General features: G+C 40.5%; 1 pseudogene; it reads right to left on the minus strand.

Annotated features, from left to right (window-relative positions):
- Positions 1–4,425: 4,425 nt before the first annotated feature.
- On the minus strand, positions 4,426–5,397 carry LOC137105837 (uncharacterized; annotated as a pseudogene).
- Between the last annotated feature and the right edge of the window lie 1,038 nt (positions 5,398–6,435).

Genomic DNA, 6,435 nt, shown 5'->3' on the forward strand with positions numbered 1-6,435 from the left:
ATCCCCTTATTTCCCAGATGTTTTCAGACAGTTGTTAAAAGAAGGAAGCATACTACAAAATGCTCAACATTGCCCTGCTCCAACTTTTTTGATATGTGTTGCTGCCATCAAATTCAAAATTAGCTAATATTTTCCATGAACTGATAAAATATCTCAGTTTCAACCCAAATGTTGAAATAATACGTTGTTTATGTTCTATTGTGAGTAAAATATGGATTGATAAGATTTGCAAATTATTGCATTCTGTTTTACACTTCATCCCAAATTTTTTTTCAAAATTGGGGTTATACTTCTATATATACACATGTTAGAAAGATATCCAGGAATGCTCACATAGATGGCACTAATTAGGATATGGGAAAGTTAAATGATGTAAATATAAACTATTATTTTCTGTTGAGAGGCAGCAGGCTAGTACACCTTCTAGAGCAGGGGTGCGCACACTTTTTTCGCTTATGAGGTACTTATAAAATGACCAACTCAAAATGATCTACCTACTATAAAAATACAAAACATATATGTATTTATGAATATATTGGGAATTCTTTATATGCACAAGTGAAAAATTTCATAGTGAGGACGGATGATGGGCTGACGTCTAATTTGTTAATTCAATGCGATCTACCGACACTACCTTTGCAATCGACCGGTAGATCGCGGTCGATGTATTGAGCACCCCTATTCTGAAGGAACCAGCTTCTAAAATTCACAGGCTCATCTGTTCACTACCCAAACCTCTGGATCAAATGTGAGAGATCATATGTTTAGACTAACTTGTAAAGTAAAGCTTGTTCTTGCATGCTTAGCTCAGCAGTCTGGTGGGCTCTTCTAATTTTTCTTGTCTGTTTCTTCAGCTTTGACAGTGAAGTTAATGCTGTGTCAGAAGATCTATTTTATTCATTTTCAATTCAATTCAATTCAACTTTATTTATATAGCGCCAATTCACAACAAAGTCATCTCAGGGCACTTTACAGAATAAAGTCAAGATTATAAAGATATATAAAGAGAACCCAACAATTCCCCCTGGAGCAAGCCATAGGCAACAGTGGAGAGGAAAAACTCCCTTTAACGGAAGAAACCTCCAGCAGAACCAGACTCAGGGTGGACGGCCATCTGCCTCGACCGGTTGGGGTGAGTGGAAAGGGGAGAGAGAAAAGAACAGAGCAACAAAAAGTAACAACAAAACATCGGGCAGATTGGTAGGACCAGTAGGTTCACGCTGGAAGACACACAGCTTCAAAGCCGGGGGACACCTGCAGAAAGGGACAGAGAGAAGGGGACAGAGGAGGACAAAGACAACTATGGGAAAGAACACACAGACTTAATGACATACAGTGGTGACAATTGCGGGATGAGAGGAGAGGAGAGATGGTCAAGAGGAGGAAAGGAGGTCAGTGCATTGGGGGGTGGGTCCCCCAGCAGTCTAAGCCTATGGCAGCATAACTATAACTAACTATATGCTTTATTAAAAAGGAAGGTTTTAAGCCTAGACTTAAAAGTAGAGAGGGTGTCTGCTTCCCGAATCTGAACTGGGAGCTGGTTCCACAAGAGAGGAGCTTGATAGCTAAAGGCTCTACCTCCCATTCTACCTTTGGAAATTCTGGGAACCACAAGTAGGCCTGCATTCTGAGAGCGAAGTGGTCTACTGGGATGATATGGTGCTATGAGGTCTTCTAAATATGATGGAGCCTGACCATTCAGAGCTTTATATGTAAGAAGCAGGGTTTTAAATTCTATTCTACATTTAATTGGAAGCCAATGGAGAGAAGCTAGTGAAGGTGAAATATGATCTCTCTTGCTAGTTCCAGTCAGCACTCTTGCTGCAGCATTTTGGATTAATTGCAGGCTCTTTAGGGAGTTACTGGGGCATCCTGAAAGTAGGGAATTACAGTAGTCCAACCTAGAGGTAACAAATGCATGGACCAGTTTTTCGGCATCACTTTGAGACAGGATGCTCCTAATTTTGGCAATGTTCCGTAGGTGGAAGAAGGCTGTTCTAGAGATTTGTTTTATATGTGAGTTAAAGGACAGATCCTGATCAAACATAACTCCAAGGTTCCTTGCAGTAGTACTGGAGGCCAGACTTATGCCATCTCGTATAACAATATGGTTGGACATCATATCTCTGAGATTTTTGGGCCCAAATACTATGACTTCAGTTTTGTCTGAGTTTAAAAGTAAAAAATTGTGGGACATCCAGGCCTTTATGTCTTGTAGGCTTGAAGATTTATTAACTGATTATTTTCATCTGGTTCCATAGATAAATATAGCTGGGTATCATCAGCATAACAGTGGAAATTTATGGAGTGTTTTCTAATAATGTTGCCTAAAGGAGACATATATAAAGTAAAAAGTATTGGTCCTAACACAGAGCCTTGTGGAACTCCATAGCTAACTTTTGTGTGCATGGAGGATTCATCATTAACATGAACAAATTAAAATCTATCAGATAGATAAGATTTAAACCAACCTAGTCCAGTTCCTGTAATTCCAATTTCATGTTCCAGTCTCTGTAATAAAATGTTATGATCAATGGTATCAAATGCAGCACTAAGATCTAACAGAACAAGTATAGAGAGGAGTCCAGTATCTGAGGCCATGAGAAGATCGTTGGTGACTTTTACCAGTGCTGTTTCTGTACTATGATGAACTCTAAATCCTGACTGAAAGTCTTCATAAAAATTATTCCTATGGAGGTGATCACATAATTGTTTTGCGACTACTTTTTTAATTATTTTAGAAATAAAGGGGAGATTAGATATTGGTCTGTAATTGGCTAAAACACCTGGGTCAAGACAGGGTTTTTTAAGTAATGGTTTAATTACAGCTACCTTATAGGCCTGTGGTACATAGCCTGTTTCTAAAGATAGATTTATGATATCTAATATGAATGTATCTATTAAGGGTAAAGTTTCCTTGAGCAGCTTAGTTGGAATAGGGTCTAGCAGACAGGTTGTTGGTTTAGATGAGGTAATAATTGAAGTTAGCTCAGAGAGATCTATGGGTAAAAAGCAGTCTAACAGGGATTGGGGCCTTATTGATGACTCTAGCACTGTTGAACATGAAGATCTATCTGTAATTTTTGGGGGGAGGATCTGGTGAATTCTTTCTCTAATAGCTACAATTTTATTCATAAAGAAAGTCATGAAGTCATTGCTGCTCAAAGTTAAGGGAATAGTAGGCTCAACAGAACTATGGCTCTTAGTCAGCCTGGCTACAGTGCTGAACAGAAACCGGGGGTTGTTCTTGTTTTCTTCTATTAATGATTAATAATATGCTGTTCTGGCATCACTGAGAGCTTTTTTGTACATTTTTAAACAATTTTTCCAGGCTAAATGAGATTCTTCTAACTTTCTGGAACGCCACTTCCTTTCCAACTTTCGTGTTTCCTGTTTTAAGTTGCGTGTTTGTGAACTATACCATGGAGATCGCCTCTGCTGGTTTACTGCCTTCTTTTTTAGAGGGGCAACACTATCGAGTATTGTACGTAGTGAGGCTGCAGAATTGTCAACAAGATAATCTACTTGTGCAGGAGTAACATTAAGGAGACTACTTTTCATTGTATTAACATATGGTGAAGCAAATGATGAAGAAATAATTTCTTTAAATTTGTTGACAGCTTTTTCACTGAAGTATCTGCTATAGTGGAATTTTTCCCTAACTGCTATATAGTCTGTTATTGTAAATTCAAATGTTATTAAAAAATGGTCAGACAGAAGAGAGTTGTGAGGAAATATGGTTAAATTATCCGCTTCAATTCCATACGTAAGGACAAAGTCTAACGTGTGACTAAAACAGTGAGTGGGTTTATTTACATTTTGGGAAAAACCAATTGAATCTAATAATGAATTAAACACAGTGCTCAGGCAGTTACTTTCAGCATCTACATGAATGTTAAAGTCACCCACTATAATGAGTTTATCTGTACTAAGCACTAAATCAGATAGAAAATCAGAAAATTCAATCAAAAACTCTGAATAAGGGACTGGAGGACGGTACATGATAACAAATAATAGTGGTTTTTGAGTTTTCCAGTTTGGGTGTGAAAGGCTAAGAGTAAGGCTCTTAAATGAGTTATAACTATGTTTAGGTCTAGGGTTTATTGATAAGCTACAATGGAAGATTGCTGCAACTCCTCCACCTCGGCCTGTGCTTCTAGGAACATGATAATTAATATGACTCATTTAAACTGACATATTCTTCCTGCTGCAACCAAGTTTCAGTGAGACAAAATAAATCGAATTGATGATCACTTATTAAGTCATTTACTAACAGAGATTTAGAAGAGAGAGATCTGATATTTAATAATCCACATTTAATAGTTTTGGGGTTTTGTTCTGTAAGAGGAGTAGTGTTAACTTTTATTAGGTTATTATGATTAACTCCTCTTGTTGTCATATTTACTTTATGTAATTTAGGTTGGGGAACAGACACAGTCTCTATAGGTATGTGGGAGTAGTGGGGGGGTGACGGTTGTAAGGACACTGCAGAGAGGCCTGTAGGACTGGATCTCTGCATCCTAGGCTCAACTCTCGATTGTCATACTTTTGGTTGTCTAATAAAACCAGCATTATTTCTTGTTAAGAAAGCTGCACCATCTAAAGTAGGATGGATGCCATCTCTCCTAATCAGCCTAGGTTTTCCCCAAAAACGTTTCCAATTGTCTATGTAGCCCACATCGTTTGCTGGACACCACCTAGACAGCCAGCGGTTGAATGACGACATGCGGGTGTACATGTCGTCACTGGTCAGATTTGGCAGGGGGCCAGAGAAAATTACGGAGTCCGACATTGTTTTGGCAAAGTTACACACCGATTCAACGTTCATTTTAGTGAACTTTGCGTAATCGGGCGTCATTAACTCCCACGTGAATAATAATATTACTGTATTTACGTTTATCCTTAGCCAGGAGTTTCAAATATGATTCAACGTCGCCCGCTCTGGCCCCAGGAAGACATTTGACTACGGCCGCTGGAGTCTCTAACTTCACGTTTCTGACTATGGAGCTGCCAATTACCAGAGTTGGTTTCTCAGCGGGTGTGTCGCTGAGTGGGGAAAATCGGTTAGAAACGTGAACCGACTGGTGGTGAACCTCGGGCGTCTGTTTAGCATTAGATCTCTTACGAACCGTCACCCAGCCGGACTGGCTTCCCGGCTGCTCGGGAACTGCCGGGGGACAGCTAGCAGGGGCTACCCTAGGTCGGCCCGCACCAGCTACCGGGGCCTGACTAGCTGAGTTGTTTTCCATGGTGCGGAGCCGTGCTTCCAATTCCGTGAGCCTCGCCTCCAAAGCTGCAAAAACCTTACACTTATTACATATACCATTATCACTAAAGGAGGCAGAGGAAAAACTGAACATAAAGACACACCGAGCAAGTGAGAGAAGGAGAAACAGAGGGAGACAGAGAAGCCATTGCTAATGTTTAACTGCTAAGCTAGCGAAGCTAATATAAGTGAAATGTGGAATTTGTAAACTTTAGCTGGTTATGTTTTGCAAAAGCAGGTGCTTGTGTAATACAAGCGTATGTTACGACTAAGTATTAATTCTTGTGCGAAGAAATCACTTATTTAAGTAAAAATAACAGCTACAATTAATCAGTAAACAATCCTTCGGTAGAAACCCAAGAGTGTGCAGAAACAGGAAGTGACGCGATACGCTTACCGCACGAGCAGCCGATCCCGAGTCCAGATGAACTTTGATGAAATTTCAATTCAACCTAATTTATATAGGGCCAATTCACAACAAAGTCATATCAAGAGACTTTACAGAATAAAGTCAGGACTAGGGCTTGGATGTTTTATTTGTTTGATAGCCAAACTTACTGTGCTTGTCAGACCACCTGTGGACTCGAGCGGTAAGTGTATTGCATCACTTCCTGTTTCTGCACACTCTTGGGTTTCCTCATGGAATTGGAAGCGTAGCTCCACACCATGGAAAATAATCCAGCTAGTCAGGCCCCAGTAACTGGTGCCAGTGGACCTAGCGTAGCCTCTGTTAGCTGATCCCCCGCAGTTCCCAAGCAGCCAGGAAACCAGTCCGGCTGAGTGACTGTTCATAACAGATCTAATGCTAAAAAGATACCTGAGGTTCAGCACCAGTCAGTTCCTGTTTCAACAGCAACCGCAACCGCTGAGAAACCAGCTCTGGTAAAATGCGGCCATGATGACATGGGCGACTGTGGCGCAGGAAGGGAGAGCCGTTGTCCCCCAATTTTGCAGTTGTTGGTTCAATCCCCGGTCACATGTTGAAGTGTCCTTGAGCAAGACATTGAACCCCAACTTCGTTGCTCCCGGTGAGCGTTGCTCAGCAGTTGACTCCCCCACGACTCCCAAACACCTATAGAGACTGTGTCTCTTCCCCGTCCAACTAAATTACATAAACCAAAAATGACCACAAGAGGAGTTAATCATGATAACCTAATAAAAGTTAAGAC

This window comes from Channa argus, chromosome 20 (assembly GCF_033026475.1).
Source record: "Channa argus isolate prfri chromosome 20, Channa argus male v1.0, whole genome shotgun sequence".
Classification (NCBI taxonomy): Eukaryota; Metazoa; Chordata; class Actinopteri; order Anabantiformes; family Channidae; genus Channa; species Channa argus.